At 43.5% G+C, this 18,954-nt stretch overlaps 1 long non-coding RNA gene across 1 annotated transcript in view; it reads right to left on the bottom strand.

Annotated features, from left to right (window-relative positions):
- The window catches only part of LOC144692953 (uncharacterized), a 152,861-nt gene extending 134,217 nt beyond the window's left edge, over positions 1 to 18,644 (bottom strand). The window contains exon 1 of the long non-coding RNA XR_013579430.1: positions 18,449 to 18,644. This is a non-coding gene — a long non-coding RNA (uncharacterized LOC144692953). The remainder of the gene's footprint in view (positions 1 to 18,448) is intronic.
- Between the last annotated feature and the right edge of the window lie 310 nt (positions 18,645 to 18,954).

The raw sequence follows: 18,954 nt of genomic DNA, 5'->3' as shown, positions 1-18,954 counted from the left end.
GAGGAGGTCAGATATGATTTTGAACCAAGGATGGGTGGGAATTTCATGTGGAATCAGTGGTTCTTTTTGCTGACTTGGCATATACTCTTGACATACCTCACACTTCTTGGCTCCAATGTCATTGTTCGTACCCGGCCAATAGACCGTCTCTCTTGAGAGTCTTTTCGTCCAATCTCTGCCCGTGTGGGAGTGATGAAGTTGTTGAAGAATATCAGCTCAAAGATTGCAGTATGATGACCTGCCTACCTTTAAAAATGACGCCCCAGGAGATGTCTAGCTCATCTTGGTAAGGCCAAAATGGTCTCACGTGTTTGTTGACATGCTGAATTGAATCAGGCCATCCATCAATGATGGTTTTCCATAGTTTCTATAGTGTGGAATCTTTCACCATTTCCTCTTGTAGCTGCTGTCATTTTGTAATGACTTGAGGGACCAGACAGATTTCAACAAGAAGCAGATAAACTTTATTACAGGGGGCTTTTCAAATGCTATATGCTCGATCAAGACTCATCAGGAAAAACCCCACCTCTCAGATTGCCCGCGCTTAGGGCTCATTGGTCGGAACTTCAAGAACATCACATGACCCCTGATAGACAGCAGCATGAGAGGCTAAACCTTCAGTTATTACACAATTGTGTTGTGCAAGATGTACCAGGTCAATTGAAAATCTTGCATTCTCCTGCAAGTGTAATGTTGCAGCTCCCTTGAAACTGCCAATTTCGTTGAAACATTCTGGATATTTCGAGGTTAGGTCATGAACTAAGGGGATAGGGGTAGTTTCTGAAGTTGATCTGCTGTGTGAGGTCTGACTAATTCCATGGATTGTCACTAGTGTGAGGTCACGGAATGCAAGTAGACCTGCAATTGCTGGGCCTTTAGTCTCCAAGATGTAGAACATCTGTGGCACTCAAGAGAATTGATTGTATTTGCATTCCAGGACAAAGGAACCTGCACTTGGAATTAGTGAACTATTGTATGCTGAGAGTTTCGCATCAGTAGGTTTCGCTATGGCCTTCCATGTCTGTGAATATGTGTCTTTTAGAATTCACAGGGGTAGAATGTTTGCACTTTTCCCCTTGTCAATCTTGGCCAATAATAAGCAGTTACCAACTTTCTTAGGGCAGATAATTTGAATCTTGGCAAACACTTCGGATGGTGAGACAGTATCTACGTTTTTCATGAGACTGATGGTGTGAAACATGTGTTCATGAGTCTTTGTTTCATCATGCACATCATTGTCATTTTCTGATTTGTCAATCGCCTCGTGAACATGTTTCTGACAGGATACTGGATGGTCATTCTAATTGCTTGAAGGTACCCATTGGATACAGTCCATTCGGATCTGTGCATGGCTCTTTGTAGCTGCATCAGCCTTTGCTCTGGTGCACTCTAGCTGCCAATGGCCCTTTCTGCCACATGCTTTGCAGAATTTCTGGAAATCTGGGCATTTCCTTATTGCATGCAAAAGGCCACACCTTCCACATGTTTTGCTAGATTTGAGTGTTCTAGTGAGTGCTTCAACAATTGGGGTTGTACTTAGGACCTGTAAGCTCTGTCGACCTGTGAGGACCGCTTCGTACTTACATCCATCCTTGAGTAGTTCTTCGATGCTATGTGTTTTTGGCTTATGTAGCAAATTTTGCTGGAATGCTTCCATAGAGGTGGATGCGATCACATACTCAACAATTCTGTCTGCTAGCTCTGCGTTTGAAAAATCACAGTACATACCCTTTTCTCTGCACCTGTTGAAGAAGTGGTCTATGGATTCTGTAGGTTGTTGTCGAAATGACATGAACCCTAATCAATGAATACGGAAGTTTAACCGGATACTGAACGGGTCTTCCAATGAAGTCCATATATTTTGGGGATCCTTTAGCTCTTCTGCTGCGAAACCTGACATATTCAGCCTGTGTAGCCCTTCATTCCCAATTGCTAGGTGAACTTTTATGGCTTGCTTGTCTGGATCAGATGCACCTGAATCAAGAAACCATAACTCTGTAGGCTGTTTAAACATTTTGAATTTGGATATTAAGTCAGCTGCATTCCCATTTAAACTGGGGGTTTTGTGGACATTGTAACAAAATCCCTTTGATCTTCCTTCTCCTATAGTACTTAGGATGAGAGTGTAACTGTTTTCGCATGCTTTTCCAAAGCTCCGCCCATAAAAATCAGAACCTTCTCTGGCTCAATTTTTATTACGTTTTTGTGTGCTTTTCATTTTGTTCTACTCTCCCTCACTCGCTATCAATCTGGCCCACACCATGGTCAGTCACCTCTTAAGTTCCCCAATTAAGCTAACCCGGTGCTGGTCCTCTTGATGCACTGTGCTACTCACCATGAGAGATCCGTCTGCTTACCAGCTTTTTATCTGTGCACTATCTCTGCACTGTGTCTCCAAAGCCTTTCTGTGCAATCACTACGCTGCAATTTCAACACTCGCCAACACTGTGGCCAGGAGTATGCCCTTGTCGGGCGGGCTCAGCAGGAGCAAGCAGGACTGACTGCGAAAGCAACCGCCGCCCGTTATCAGGCCCCAACTGTGACTTCACGCTGGTGGGCCAATAAAGCCCAACCAGCGTGAAACACGCGCTGTAGTGCTTAGTGCTGCCTGGTTGGGGCGGGAGGAGGGCAAGTGCGCAAGTTCGCGCATGTGTGCGAGTGCTGCCTCAGGGAGCTGAAGACTTTGAAAATGATAAATAAAGAATTTTAAAATGTTAAAAAACATGTCCCCTCATGTAACTCTGTCACATGAGCAGGGGCATGTTATGAATGAAATGTTAAAACGTTGATTTAATTTTTAATTGCTGTTGGAAACCTCATCCCGCCCATGGATGAGGTTTCTTAAAAAATCCAAAGGCCATTTGGCCTTTTCACCTGCGCGCCAGCCATAAAATTGGACTGGCAGCAAAAAATTGAATTGCCTTAATAGGCCTGTTAATTGTCGGTGGGCACGCTTCTGACTCCCGCATGCTCCCGCCGACCAAAATATCTCGCGAGCGCACAATGTTGGAACGCTCGCCTGATGTCATCACATGTCATTTTAAGCTCGTTAAGATCAAGCACGCGCCTGTCTGACAAGCGGAAAGTTCTGCCCCATGGCTTTGTTGCAGTCTGACCAAAACATTGAACGTTGTCTCATGCCATGTAGCATGATCGAAAACTGTTCACCATGTCGTACCTGTACTGAATCTTGCTAACAGACTGTTTCACCATATCGTTTAGAAGGGACCACTGCTGCACACTATGTCGTATGTGTTATACTGATATTAAGGCACCTATCACTCATTTGGGTTGTGCAGAGATGTTGTAGCTTCATATATTGATTCTAGGCACATGTGAACAGGTACATATGGGCAGGAATCTTGAGGACATCAGAGTTGCAGAACTGTGTGTCTGTGTTCTGTTCCAGGCCAAAGTGAAAACTGAGGCTGGATCACATGACACATTTCCCGTAAAGTGATGGCATGCTGCTATCCCTTAAATGCATATTACAACAAGGATGAGATGAGGATATGAATGTTAGGCATGAGTCATGCTTCATAAAGAATATTGGTAGTTCAGTGAAGAGGGGTTGGTGAACAACATGTGAAGGTACTGGTTCATTTGTAAGGGTATAACATCTGAAGATGAAGATTTCACTGACATTTATCACTACACTCTCTCTGTTGATCTGGAGGGCCTCCTGGCCCCCTGTGGATAGAGGATCCCTTCCTTCTTGTCCACTTCCTACACTAAGGCCTCCAGTGCTGCAGCAGACAGCAAATTCCCTGCCCTGTGGCACCATATTAACTCTTCGCTCAAAATGTCTTCCATAACCAGATTCAACACCTGCTGCAGCCAGATATAAAGGCACCAATCACTCCTAAGGGTTGTGCAAAGATGTTGTGGGTTCATTTATTGATTCTAGACACAGATACACATGGACAAGAATCTTGAGGCCATCAGAACTGCAGAGCAGTATGTCTGTATTCTCCTCTAAGAGGTGCAGCCTGGTTCTAAGATGCGCAGATTAGCTTTAAGTCATGATAGTCTCACACATACTTGGGCCCCATGCTGAGGGGTGCAGCAACGCAGTGGTGCATTTGGCACTGGGTGGAAAGTTATAATCATTATAATTAGCAGGCAGGACCAACTTTATATGCCTGTAAGGGAACAAACAGGCCCAGGTTAATCATGCATTGCAAGCCCTGCGCCTGTTTTTGAGTTCCCAAAATGTCAAACGGGGCTGTTATTCCATAGAACTTCTATCATTTAAAAGTTAATACAGTCCAACCTATTGATCCCTACAGGGCATAGATTTTTAAGAACTAGACTTCTTCCCCTTTTTCTCCAGTCATTTCTGTGCCTGAATATTGTTAAAAAGAGAGACATGTTGCCAAAACTTTTCGTCTCGCACTCATCAGGGCAAACGATCACAACAATTTATACTATAGGAGAGAAGTGTTGGAACTTGGTGAGCCTATAGTTCCCCGTTACTTTCTCCAAGGCAATGCCTCGGCCAATCAGAGTCAACGAATCAGCCTGTAGTATAAATTGGGATTGTTTAAAATTTGGCATTCTTGTGTTTGTCATGATGAGCACAAGTTGAAAAGCTTCAGCAACATGACTCTCTTTTCAACAATATTCATTTCTGCGCCGTTTTATTTCTGTTACACGTATAATTATTTCTCATTAACATTCCACTTCCCAACTTCCTGACCAAAATCCCTGCAAAGACAGTTGGAAGCAATTTACTGGCTGTTAAAATCAGGCAGCAATAGCCCATCAAACAGCGCACACAGCCCTTCCCTCGAGATAGAGGGGAATGGTCCTCAACACAAAGTAAGTTCTCTGGAAGGGAAATCCTGGTCAGAGAAAAGGGTGAAGGGAGAGGATGGGGGTGGAAGCCTGAAGCAGTGAAAGCCAAGGCTTCCTTATGCAGCCTAGAGGAGTACTCAAATTTTTCTTGGTCAACAAAGAAAACAACACAAGATTTTTAAATAAAAGCAAAATACTGCAGATGCTGGAAATCTGAAATAAAAACAGAAATGCTGGAAATACCCAGCAGGTCTGGCAACATCTGTGGAGAGAGAAGCAGAGTTAATATTTTGAGTCAAGTATGGCTTTTCTTCAGAACTGAAGTAAGATAGAACTGTGAAGGGTTTTATGCCATTGAAAGGGTGGCAGGTGAAGGAAGAACAAAAGGGAAGGTCTGGGTTAAAGTAGTGCACAGGAGAAATTAAATAACAAAGATATTATGGAACAAAAGGCAAAGGGAGTGGCAATGGTCGTAGCAAAGAAACAAAGTATTTATCCAGAGTGAGTGAGAATAGCAGAATAATTAACAGCTCTGTCCCAAAGCAAAAACACAAAAAAACAGATTCAGACTGCCACATGTGAAAAAAAGAATCAAAATGGGGGAGAGTTCATGGTCTGAAATTGTTGAACTCAATGTTGAGTCCAGAAGGCTGTAAGGTGCCTAATGGAAGATGAGGTGCTGTTCCTCCAGCTTGTCTTGAATTTTACTGGAACACTGCAGCAAGCCGAGGACAGAAATGTGAGCATGAGAGCAAGGTGGTGAATTAAAACGGCAAGCAATGGGAACCTTGGGGTATTTCTTGTGGACTAAGTGGTCATGTTCCCTAAAGCAGTCACCAAGTGTGCGATTGGTCTCCCCAATTTAGATTTCACCACATTGTGAGCAGCGAATATAATATACTAAATTGAAAGAAGTCCAAGTAAATCAGTGCTTCATCTAGAAGGAGTGTTTGGGGCCTTGAACAGTGAGGAGAGAGGAGGTAAAGGGGCAATTACACCTCCTGCAATTGCAGCGGAAGATGCTGGGATAAGGGGACGAGTTGCTGGGGTGACTGAAGAGCAGACAGGGTGTCACAGGGGGATTGGTTCCTCTGTGCTGATAGGGGAGCGGAGGGGAAGATGTGGTTGGGGTGGCATAATGCTGGACGTGGGTAAAATGGCGAAGGATGATCTTTTGAATGTGGAGGCTAGTGGGATTGAAAGTGAGGACAAGGGGAACCTGATTGCGGTTCTGGGAGGGAGAGGAAGGGGTGAGAGCAGAAGTGCAGGGAATGGGTCGGACACAGTTGAGGGCCTTGCCAACCACAGTGGAGGGGAAATTCTCAGTTGAGGAAAAAGCAAGACATTTCAGAAGTGCATAACAAAAGATTTTTAAATGATGGGCCTCTTCTGGCTCCTGTTCCCATCAGGTTTGGATGGATGTAGAAGCCACCTCTTTTCCCCACTCAAGTCTCAGGTTAAAAGAGCTGATTAGACCCTCATGATGAATTAGAGTCCGATCTGCATGTTTAAAGACCTACCACTTGGGACGGTTGTCATTACCCTAGAAAGGAGTAGGTGATTCTTCTGTTCTATCTCAGTGGCCTCCTGCCTACTCTCCGCTGGGAAAAGGGGAGTCAAATTCAATCCCTATTAGTCACCAATATTTGCATATAACTCATATATTAGAATTTACCCAGCAGGTATATTAACATCTTACCTTCACAGTATTAATAATATTCTGGAACTTCAATGAGGGTATAAGTACTTTGATTTTCTCTTGAGACTTCTTGATTCCTTCAGACCACACATCAATTGTGGCTAATAGGGCCTCTGTCAATGCCTTTATGAGCTGCTTATGATGATTATGATGTGTGGCCCTTGCCCTTTCAAAATTGCAGCAATTCCCCTTTTAAGATGGCAACCAAGTCTCTTTGATGAACTTTAATTAAAGTCATCCATAGGCGAATTCAATCTTTGCAATAGAAGTGTATAACGTACTGATTGTGTTGACAGCAAATGCTGCCAAGCTGCCTGAACCTTGAAAACTGAACTCAAGTGACAGTCAGGTGACATGTCAGCTCCTTTCAATTTCTTCCTTGACAATATATGAACCAGATGTGTGGCAATGATTGAGGACTTGGTCAGTGAGGTCAACACTCCACCTGTAGGCCAGCATTAGAACTTCTCCAGCATTCTTACGGTGGAATCATCCCAATTGGCACTAAGCGTGGTAGCGGGTGGGAAAAAGACATTTTACCTGCCGGCCGTAATGGTGGCTTTTCGCACAGTATCATCGCATTCTTGCCTCATTAATTATGCAGCCACAGGAAATGCGCAGTCTCACTGGCGGGCGGCCTCCAATATGCCCGCCACACAGTTACTTCACCAATTCCTCACGCAGGGCACCATATTTAAACTGCAGCTAGAGTCATAGTCATAGAGGTCTACAGCACAGAAAAAGGCCCTTCAGCCCATTGAGTCTGCGCCAATCAAACAAGAACCTAACTACTCTAATCCCATTTTACAGCACTAGGCCCATAGCCTTGTATGCCATGGCATCGCAAATACTTCTTAAATGTTATGAGGGTTTCTGCCTCTACCACCCTTTCAGGCAATGAGTTCCAGATTCCCACCACCCTCTGGGTGAAAAAATTCTTCCTCACATCCCCTCTAAACTTCCTGCCCCTTACCTTAAATCTATGCCCCCTGGTTATTGATCCCTTCACCAAGGGGAACAGTTCCTTCTTGTCTACCCTAACTATGCCTCTCATAATTTTATAAACCTCAATCATGTTCCCCCTCAATCTCCTCTGCTCCAAGGAAAATAACCCCAGTCTGGATATCCAATCTCGCCTCATAACTAAAACTCTCCAGCCCAGGCAACATCCTGGTAAATCTCCTTTGCACTCTCTCTAGTGCAATCACATCCTTCCTATAATTCGGATTCCAGAACTGCATGCAATACTCTAGCTGTGGCCTAACCTGCATTTTATACAGTTCCAGCATAACCTCCCCGTTCTTATATTCTATGCCTCAGCTAATAAAGGCAAGTATCCCGTATGCCTTCTTAACCACCTTACCTACCTGTCCCGCTACCTTAAGGGACCGGTGGACATGCACACCGAGGTCCCTCTGATCCTCGGTACTTCCCAGGGTTCTACCATTCATCGTGTATTCCCATGCCTTGTTTGTCCTGCCCAAGTGCATCACCTCACACTTATCAGGATTAAATTCCACTTGCCTCCGATCAGCCCATCTGACCAGCCCTATATCCTCCAGTAATCTAAGGCTATCCTCCTCACTATTTATCACCCCACCAATTTTCGTGTCATCCGCAAACTTACTTGAACTACATTCAAGTCTAAATCGTTTATATATACCTCAAACAGCAAGGGACCCAACACCGATCCCTGTGGAACCCCACTGGACATAGGCATCCAGTCACAAAAACACCCCTCAACAATCACCCTCTGCTTCGGCCACTCAGCCAATTCTGGATCCAATTTGCCAAACTGCCTTGGATCCCAAGGGCTCTTACCTTCGTTATCAGTCTCCCACGCGGGTCCTTATCAAAAGCCTTGCTGAAGTCCAAGTAGACTACGTTAAATGCAATGCCCTCATCTATACACCTGGTCACCTCTTTGAAAAATTCAATCAAATTGGTCAGACATAACCTCCCCTTAACAAAACCATGCTGACTGTCCTTGATTAATCCCTGCCTCTCCAAGTGTACATTAATTCTGTCCCTCAGAATTGCTTCTGAAGGTTACACTGACTGGCCTATAGTTCCCTAGTTTATCCCTTCCTCCCTTCTTGAACAATGGTATCACATTGGCTGTCCTCCAGTCCTCTGGCACCTCTCCTGTGGCCAGAGAGGTATTGAAAATTATTGCCAGCGCCCCTGCTATCTTCTCGCTTGCCTCACTCAACAGCCTGGGATACATTTCATCCAGGCCTAGAGATTTATTTACTTTTAAGCCTGCCAGGCCATTTAGAACTTCCTCCCTTTCTATGCTAATTTCTTTAATTATATCACAGTCCTTCTGCCGGATTTTCATACCCACGTCGTCCCTCTCATTTGCGAAAACCGACACAAAGTATTCATTTAGAACCCTACCTATGTCTTCCGGCTCCACACACAAATTACCACTATGGTCCTTAATAGGCCCTACTCTTTCCCGAGTTATCCTCTTTCTCTTAATGTACTTGTAAAATAACTTTGGATTTTCCTTTATTTCCAGCCGATGTTTTATCATGCCCCCTTTTTGCTCTCCTAATTTCCTTTTAAACATCCCCCCTAACATTCTATATTCTTCTAAGGCTTACGCTGTTTTGAGCCCTTGGTATCTGCCATAAGCCTGTCTTTTTCTCTTCATCCAATCCTGTATATCCCTCGACATCCAGGGTTCCCTGGATTTGTTGGACCCACCCTTTATCTTTATTGGAATATGTTGGTCCTGTACTCTCCCTATTTCCTTCTTGAATGAGTCCCACTGCTCTAGCGCAGATTTACTTAAAAGTAGCTGCTCCCAGCCCACTCTGGCCAAACCATATTTGATCTTATTAAAATCGACCTTCCCCCAATTTAGAACTTTGATTTCTGAGTTACCCATCCTTCCCCAAGCAAGCCCTAGCTCTGCAGCTGTTGAAAAGCCACCCGCACCTTATGGCTGGTCTGGGAAGTAGAGACCTGCCCGTGAGTGCCCCTAAAAGTAATGTGATAGTTGCCTGCAAAACTTGGTGCTAATGACCACGAGCACTGCCCAAAGAGAGGTAGGCACACAAACCTCGAAGTCCCGAGTGAAGTGTAGCTCGCCAGGTGCATGTCGCTGATGTGCAGTTGTGAAACACGTTGGCATGATGTCCCCAAATGATCCAGCATGAGGGGATGATTCTGGCCGCAGGGCTTATAATTAGATGCAAGTGTATTAAAATGACATTCCCGACGTCCAGCGGTGGGAAACGCGGTCCGCCAATGACGGGCAGAATGGATGATCGCAAACTGGTTTCACGATGACGTAAAACTGATTTTTGGTCTTCTCGCTATATTGTCTGCTCAAGCCTGCCAACAGGGGCGGAAGATTCCGGCCTTAGATTGAATTTTCTGCTTCTGGTTGGGCATCTTGTTTCTGGTTGGGTATTTTCTGACACTGAGGGATTTATTTTTGTTCTGATATTGGTTTTGACATACAAATAGTAAATAAAATTCATGCTGTGACAATTCAGTTAACTCATAAATGTTACTTTAGCACTATACAGTTTTTATATATTCACAGGATGTGGCTAACATTGGCAAGGCCACATTCATTGCCCATCCCAGACTGTAATGAGAAGGTGTCATTGAACCTTTGGCTGATGGAACAGAGACTTAAAGTGATAATCTAGGCTGACACTTTAGTACATTAGTGAAGAAGCGATGCACTGTCAGAGATGCTGGCCAGAATCTTCAGGTCAGCATGCGGGAACGGGAACGAGCCCGCACCCGCTCAGCACCCCCAACGCGGAGAAAATTCTCCCCGCTGTGTTTCAGATAAGAATGAGATCCTGTCTATCTTTACAGACAAATTATTACTATTTGAAGAAGAGTGAGGGAGTTCTTTTGGTGACCTGGTTGACATTTATCCTAGAACCAAAGCCTGATAAAATAGATTATCTGGTAATTTATTCTCATTGCTGTTTGTAGGTTCTTGGTGTATGCAAATTGGCTGCCATGTTTGCCAATAATATAACAGTGACAACACTTCAAAAGTGCTTCATTGACTGCGGACTGCTTTAGGACATCCTCAGCACATGAAAGCCACTATGTAAATGCTCACACTATATCCTGGGCAAGGCTGAGTTTAGACTTGTGTCTAGGCCTGCTGCTGGAGGACCATCAACCCAACGAAAGGCGCACTTGTAATCTGCATGAAACTTGCTGGTCTTCCAGTGCAAAGAGCTGTCAACGACTGAATGTTGCAGACAGGCACATTCCAGGGTCCAAGACTATGTGACACAATAAAGCTCAGGGCATCCATCACAAAGGCTCAATGGAGAAATACCACTGCTAAGGCCCTCCCAACGTTGTACAACCCTTCGGGCTGTATGTGCTAGAGAATGTTTGACATGAAATTTAAATGTCCATTGTAAATATAATCTATAATGGCAAGTGTAATGAGGCACCTCATGTACTATATTGAAAGAATCTGATATAAATTGCACTTTATGTGATGTCAAACTTGAACTATTATGTAATGTACCTTACAAATTTTATGAATAAAGTATATTTTCCAAGAAAGTAAAGTATCTAGGCATAAATAGCTAACCTTTTAGAATTATCCTTCTTTTACCACCTTCATTCACACCAGTCTCCTATCTAATTTCTTTTGATAAGTATTTATTCTTCATTCTGAAAGTCAGACATGCACCTGAACACTGTATGGTTTGGTTATAGCTGCTGCATGCTAGTAGTTCTGAGGAAATACTTATGCCGTCCTTCACATACTGCCTGCAGCTGTGCAATTTTGATGGCACTTGGATCTTAAACAGTTTCCTGAACTGGATATTTCATTTGAGTTTAGAAAATTATTTATGACTCTCTGACAGCTAGTACAGCCATAGTTTGCATTTCTCTTAAGTATTGCTCTATTAAATAATTGTTTACCTTGGATCATTTCTTTACATCTCAGGAGGTTTTATGAGCTTCCAACCAGTTTCAATAGGTCCTGGAGCACTGCGAGTCCATAGGCACTGTCTTGTGGCCAGCTGATCCAAAGTTATCCATTTAGGCTGTTCTTGGCTATAACTTTGAGGGCCTGAAGGACACCATCTGTAAAGCTTGCTTTGCACTGTTGGCCAATTAACTTCCATTACAGAACTTCTGTAGCAACAGGAGAAATCTTTCATCATTCAGTCTTTGCTGGACTCAAACTCAAGTCCTAAAGATACAAAGACAATTTGTACCCTCTATTCCACCCAATAATGGAATGTGCTTTTTATTGAAATAGTCACAACCAGGTAACCAAAATGCATTTTTTAAATAAGTTATATTATTGGAATTATCACATTATGGGGATAGTCTTCCAATAGTGAATTTATAATTTCACATGAGCTTTCTTGCTCATGAACAATACGGGATGAATCAGCAGTCAGAAAGGATGGAAAATGTGGGCCCATAGCTTCCGTGGAGTCACATTCACTGTTGGATTGCTACTCCGCTCCTTTTTACTTCCGCAGGTCAGGAGCTGCACATTTCTTGCCCAGACTTTTGACCCGCGCCTGGTAAGAAATGTACAGTTCAGCAGCTCCAAGTCCATCCACTGCAGGGCAGAAGCATTGGGGCAAGTGTAGACATACCCACTTTTTACGACACTAGCTGCTGTAAACCACTAAGTTTAAAGGTCCCAGCCACTTTGAGAAGCCAGTGAGAAGGTAAATGGGTAAGATAAATGTGTGAGGGGTTAAGGTGGTTGGGGGTGTGGTGGTTGTTAAGGAGGGGTTGTCTGTTGGTTAGGGGAGGTCGGGTGGTCAGGAGAAGATGGTCTGGGGTGGACAGGATGGGTGGTGAGGGGTGGGGTGGTCGGCGGAGGTGGACGAGTGGTGGCTAGGGGGCAGCGTGGTCAAAGGGGTACCGGGTGATCGCTTTGTGGTTGAGGGTGTGGTCGGGGGTAGCTGGGGAGGGTCAGGTGGTCAGGAGTGTAGTCAGGAGTTGGGGTATTCAGGAGGGTAGTCGGGGAGAGGGTGTAGTTGGGGGTGCAGGGTAGTCAGGAGGGTAATCGGGGGATTGGGGGCTAGTCGGGGGAGTAGTCGGCGGGGGGGGTGTTGGGATGGTAGTTGGGGGCTGGAAGGTAGTCAGGGAGGTAGGAGTGTAGGGGGGGGGGGGGGAGGAGGAGTCACAGGACAGGGATGGGGTTGGGGGGGGTAGTCGGAGATTGGGAGGGGAGTCCAGTGGGGGTCAGAGGGTGGTCAGTACCAGACTTACCCAAGAGTTAGAAGCGGTTTTAATCCTTCTAATGTTTCTGGGTAATTACTCTGCTAAGAAAGTTCGAACCATCCGAAACCCCAATTTAAGTCAGAGTTTCGGATGGTTCCAGGCACAGGATAATTGCCCAACCAAAGGCTGAACTTCCTGGGCAATTCCTATGCCGTCCTTGCGTGAGGACTTCCTCAGCACATCTTCTGGGGTACCTCCGGGTACGAGCCCCCGGGAACAGAAGTTCTGGGCCATAACATGAAAATCTTTGAAATAGTTGAGGTGTGAAAATATCAGTTTACTTGCCAAATAAAATGGAAGAAAGAAGAAAATACCAGCTTGGGCCTAGTACAAAGGAAAATGGTTATGGTTGTTGGAGGCCAGTCATCTCAGCCCCAGGACATCATTACAGGAGTTCGTCAGGGTGGCGTATAGGCCCAACTATCTTTGGCCTCTTCACAAATGACCTTGCCCCCATCCTAAACTCAGAAGAATGGATGTTCCGATGATTGCACAGTGTACAGAACCAGTCTCAACTCTTCAGATACTGAAGCAGTCTGTATTTGCATGCAGCAAGCCTGGACAAAAGAGAAGCTTACCATCTCCCCTTGACATTCAATGGCATTACCAATGCTGAACACCCCTACCATCAACATTCTGGGGGCTTACCATCGATCAGAAACTTACCTGGACCAGCCATATAAGTAGTGGCTACAAGAAGAGGTCAGAGGTAGGAATTCTGTGGTGAGTAACTCACCTCCTGACTCTCCAAGGTATGTGCACCATCTAGACGACAGGAGTGTGATGGAATACTCCCACTTGCCTGGATGAGTGCAACTCCAACAACACTCAAGAAACTTGACACCATCCAGGACAAAGCAGCCCGCTTGATTGACACCCCATCCACTACAATAAACATTCACTCCTTCCACCACTGACACACAGTGGCAGTAGTGTGTACCATCTACAATTCCCACTGCAGCAACATGCCAAGGCTCTTTCGACAGCACCTTCCAAACCTGCAACCGCGACTACGTAAAAGAACAACAGAAGCAGACACACGGGAACACCACCACTTGCAAGTTCCCCTCCAAGCCACACGCCATCCTGACATGGAATTATATCACTATTCCTTCACTGCCAGTTCGTTAAAAATCTGGAACTCCCTTCCAAACAGCACTGTGGATCTACCTACACCAGATGAACTGCAGCAATTCAAGAAGGCGGCTCACCACCACCTTCTCAGGAGCATTGAGGGATGGGGAACAAGTGCTGGTCTTGCTAACAACACTCAGACCCCTTGAATGAATAAAAAGCAGTCCAATTGACAGAGATTTCAGCGTCAGATCTGTGCTAGCACCAAGCTTTGCACAAGTCATTCCATGGGTATCACCAAAGGTAGCAGTAGGGAAATTTAGGATTGTGTTTTGACAAATTTTGAAGGACATTTTTTAAGAAGTGACAGATCGAGTACATAAAAGAAATGAATGCAGTAGATTTAATATTTAGGAATTTTCAGAAAATACTCAACAAGGCTGAAACCCTCATCACATTTTTTAAAATATTTGGATATGCACTTGAAGTGCTGTTACCCACAGGACTAGAAGAGCTGGAAAGAGGGATTAGGCTGGATAACTCTTTTTTTGGCACAAACACAATGGGCTAAATGGCCTCCTTGTATATTGTAAATTTTCTAAGTATCTAATGTGTTGCACAAGAGGTTTTGTTAGAATCAGTGATAAAGGATCATCAGGAAAAGAAGCACTATGTTTGTGGAGGGAGAGTTAGCAGTTGTTCCTTACATAGTGGGTATGAAATGTGTTGTTACAGGAAATGATTCAGACAGAGACAATTTACAACAAAATTGGTTAAATATTTGTTGCAATATTTGGGGGATTCAGGGCAGTGGAAAAAGACAGAAAGGGGGGCTTTGGAATTAGTTTTGGATTGTTCCAGCACAGAGCTGGCACAGACATGGGCCAAATGGCTTCCTTCTGTGTCTAAAACCAAGGATCTACTCCAGTGGCTCAATACAGGATACATCAGATGTTGCAATCCAGCCAGAGGGCACACTGAATTTCAAGCACAACAGTTGGCATCAACGTGTTGCCTCTTGGCTTAAAGAAGCAAGTCGATCACAGACAGACACTACACATATATAGAAATTCATGACTCATAACAGCTGATAAGCACATTAGGATAACACACTAGAGATAATTTTCCAAGTACACACTGTGGCCAGGAACCCTGTCCGCTGGACGTGTGCCTGTAACTTCACAAAATACTCAAAAGATTGACCCTACTGAGTGACACATAAGCACTTAGCGACCACATGCACTTACAAGCTGCCATATATAACAGTGACCAATAGAATTCACTACTTTCATGAGTCAAATTCTGCAATTCGTTTTTTTATGAAAACTGACTACTTCAACAAAACAAAAAGAAAATTCTAGTTCATTTAATGCAAATGAGAAAAAGCAATTTCAGCCACTTACAGACATACGAAATGGCAGCAGAAGTAGGCCATTCGGCCCCTTGAGCTTGCTCCGCCATTTATGAGATCATAACTGATCTGTTTGTATTTTGAATTCCACATTCTCATCTACCTCCAATAACCTTTGATTCCCTTGCCTAAAAAGAATCTATCTACCTATGTCTTAAAAATTCAATGACCCCCATCTCCACCGCCTTCATAGGTGGAAAGTTCCAAAGTTGCACAGCCCTCTGAGAGAAAAAAAAATTCTCCTCATCGCCTGTCCTAAAAAGGCACCCCCTAATTTTAAAACAGTGCCCCCTAGTTCTGGACTCACCCATAAGAGAAAACATCATTTCCATGCCCACTTTGTCAAAACTGTTGAGGACTTATGTACTTCAATCAAGTCACCCCTCACTCTTCTAAACTCAGGTGGAAACAAGACCAGTCTGCCTAACCTTTTCTTATAAGACAACCTGCTCATTCCAGGTATCAATACAATAAACCTCCTCTGGACCACCTCCTACACATTTACATCCATCTCTACAGAAGGAGACTAAAACTGCATGTTTTATGTGGTCTCACCAAAGCCCTGTATAACTGAAGCATAACATCCTTACTTATATGTTCAATTCTTCTAGTAATAAAGGAGAGCATTCCATTAACCTTCTTAATTACTTGCATACTATTTTTTGTGACTCATGCACTAAACTACCTAGATCCCTCTGCGCCTCAGAATTCTGCAACAGTTCTTCGTTTAAGTAATATTCTTTTTTATTCTTCCCACCAAAGTGAACAATTTCACATTTTCCTACATTATACTCAATTTGCCAGATTTTTGCCCACTCCCTTAACCTATATATCCATCTGAAACCTCCTCGTGTCCTCTTCACAACATACTTTCCTACCTTTGTGTCATCTGCAAATTTAGCCACCATGCCTTCACTCCCTTCATCTAAGTCATTGATGTAAATTGTAAAAAGTTGAGGCCCCAGCAGGACTCCACTCATCACATCCTGCCAATCAGACAAAGACCGATTTATGCATACTCTCTGTATTCTGCCAGCCAGCCAATCTATCCATGCTAATATGTTAGCACCTACACAATGAGCTTTTATTTTCTGCAATAACCTTTGATGTAGCACCTTATCAAAAGCCTTCTGGAAATCCAAGTGCAGTACATCTACAGGGTCCCCTTTATCCACGGCACATGTTACTCCTTCAAAGAACTCCAGTACATTGGTTAAACATGATTTCCCTTTCATAAAACCATGCTGACTCTTCCCAATTATCTTGAGTTTCTCTAAGTGCCCAGCTATAATTTCCTTAAAGATTGATTCTAATACCTTCCCCACATGAGACATCAAGCTAATTGATTTCCTGTTTTCTGCCTCCATCCCATCTTGAATAGAGGGGTTATATTTGCTGCTTTCTAGTCTGATGAAACCTTTCCAGAACCTAGGGAATTTTGGAAAATTAACACCAACGCCTCTATTAGCTCATTAGCCATTTCTTTTAAGACCCTAGGATGAGGTCCATCAGAATCTGAAGGCTTGTCAGCCCACAGCTCCATCAATTTGCTCAGTACTGCTCCCCTAGTGATTGTAATTTTAACCAAGTTCCCCTCTCCCTTCCACCTCCTGATTTACAGCTATTACTGGAATGTTTTTTGTATCCTATATAGTGAAGACAGAAGCAAAATACTTCTTAATTTAATCTTCCATTTCCTTATTATCTACTATTAACTCCCCACTGTCACTTTCTAGAGCACCAACACTCACTTTAATTATTCTTTTCCTTTTTAAATACCTGTAGAAACTCTTGCTATCTGTTTTTATATTTCTAGCTATCTTCATCTCATACTCTAATTTCTTTCTCCTGATTAACCTTTGTCATTCTCTGCCATTCTTTATATTCTGACCAATCATCTGACCTGCCACTCATCCTTGTTCAGTTATATGATTTCTCCTTAAGTTTGATGCTTTCCTTAACTTCTTTAGTTAACCACGGATGGTAGAATTTTGACATTCTTCCACAAAATATGCATGCATATATATTTATATCCATAAAATTAACTTGTGGGCCATCCTAAAAAAAGCTTTGCACCTCATTTCCAGCCAGGTCAATAGCTCATCAGTACCTTCTTCTATTTTGTTTTCCTTCTCTTTACTTTTGCTGGCCTTCATGGAAGATTATTGCAAGGTCTTTCTCAATAGCAATGTTTTGAAACATGGAGCACACTAACAATTTTGTTAACCTTTGGAGGAGCATGTGGCAAGGCTGCACCTTGCATTCGTCTGAGTCTTTTTCTTGCTTTAGAAGCAGCCTGGCTCTGTTGCTGGCATCAGAGATTGAGCATGGTTGAGCTACCCATGGTGGCCATTATCTCTCTTACATACAAACATTTTACTTGCATTGAACTGCTTCAATATGAAGGGACTTTGCATATTACCTAGGTACTTAATATTAACTATATGATTTATAGGTGGTGATCACATGCCATTTGGACCTTGAAGGATTAGAAGCCATTTCTGTTCATGTATGCCCCAAGAATACAAGCACCTCTTTCCAAATGGTAATAGACTTCACTATAGGAAAGTGGGCCAGCTGCTAAAATCTAAACTCTCTTTGCTCCTGTTCTGGGTGATCATTGCTGAACTGCACAGACTGATGGACCTTCCTATACTAAGCTTTGGTCACATCTCAGAAGTTGCAGATTGCTTTGCAGTTGCTGATTCCAATCAAGTCTCCTTGGGTGCCTAGAAGGTAACATCAGCATGGAGTTCAGCTCAGTTGTTGGCCCAATTTCCACTGATAGCACTGTTGTTCCTGCTTACTTTTGTTGCAAATCATCTTGTATAATGCAGTATTTGCTGCTTCACTGAGCTTCAGCCTCATCAGGCATCACTCGTCAGTTTGCTCCAGGTAATCGCGCCCAGTGTAAGAACCTATCCTGGACCAGTGATGATCCCAGTGCAAGGCCTCCTATGTCCTCAACTCTTCACTTTCTGCAATCATCTCCATCAGGTCTTTCATGACAGCAATATCCAGAGTTGACATTACTCCCATAAAATATGCATGCATATATACTTATATCCATAAAATTCTTTACTTGGCCTAACCCATTCTTTACAATCAGAATTGTGCCAAGTTGTATCATGTACCAAACATGACTTTACTGTCTAAACAAAGGGAGGGTAATTTGAGCTTGCAACGGTTTCTTTTGAGAATTAAACACTCACAATCAGAAGCTTTGTTCATTTGGGTATGTCAGCACTTGCTTTGGTAATTTTGCTTTTATAAGTTGAAATCATTCTTTCTTCAGCTGAGAAAAAAGTTAGCTTTGGCACATTTACAGAGCTTGGTACAGTCCTTCTGAGGGAGGGAGAGTGGGTGGGAGAAAGGGAGGGAGGAAGGCAGGAAGGGAGGAAGGAAGGAAGGAAGGAAGGGAGGGAAGGAGGGAGGGAGGGAAGGAAGGAAGGAAGGAAGGAAGGGAGGAAGGAAGGAAGGAAGGACAAAAATTTTGAATGGCTAACAGGTCCCATGACTAAATCATATGATTCAATTTGGCATTACTGTAGGAGATGACTCACTGCTATTATAAAATGTCATTCATACTCTTAAATTGTTCCACCACATGACTTTTTACTGCACTGCTACTGTACAATGTGGCTTATTCTGAAGTGCCATTATACCACATAATTAATAATATAATTGTATCAGTTATTATTGAACAGCAGGAACTAAA

This window comes from Cetorhinus maximus, chromosome 18 (assembly GCF_964194155.1).
Source record: "Cetorhinus maximus chromosome 18, sCetMax3.hap1.1, whole genome shotgun sequence".
Lineage (NCBI taxonomy): Eukaryota > Metazoa > Chordata > Chondrichthyes > Lamniformes > Cetorhinidae > Cetorhinus > Cetorhinus maximus.
Note: the sequence above shows the minus strand (reverse complement) of the source record. Positions and strands in the feature narration are given on the sequence as shown.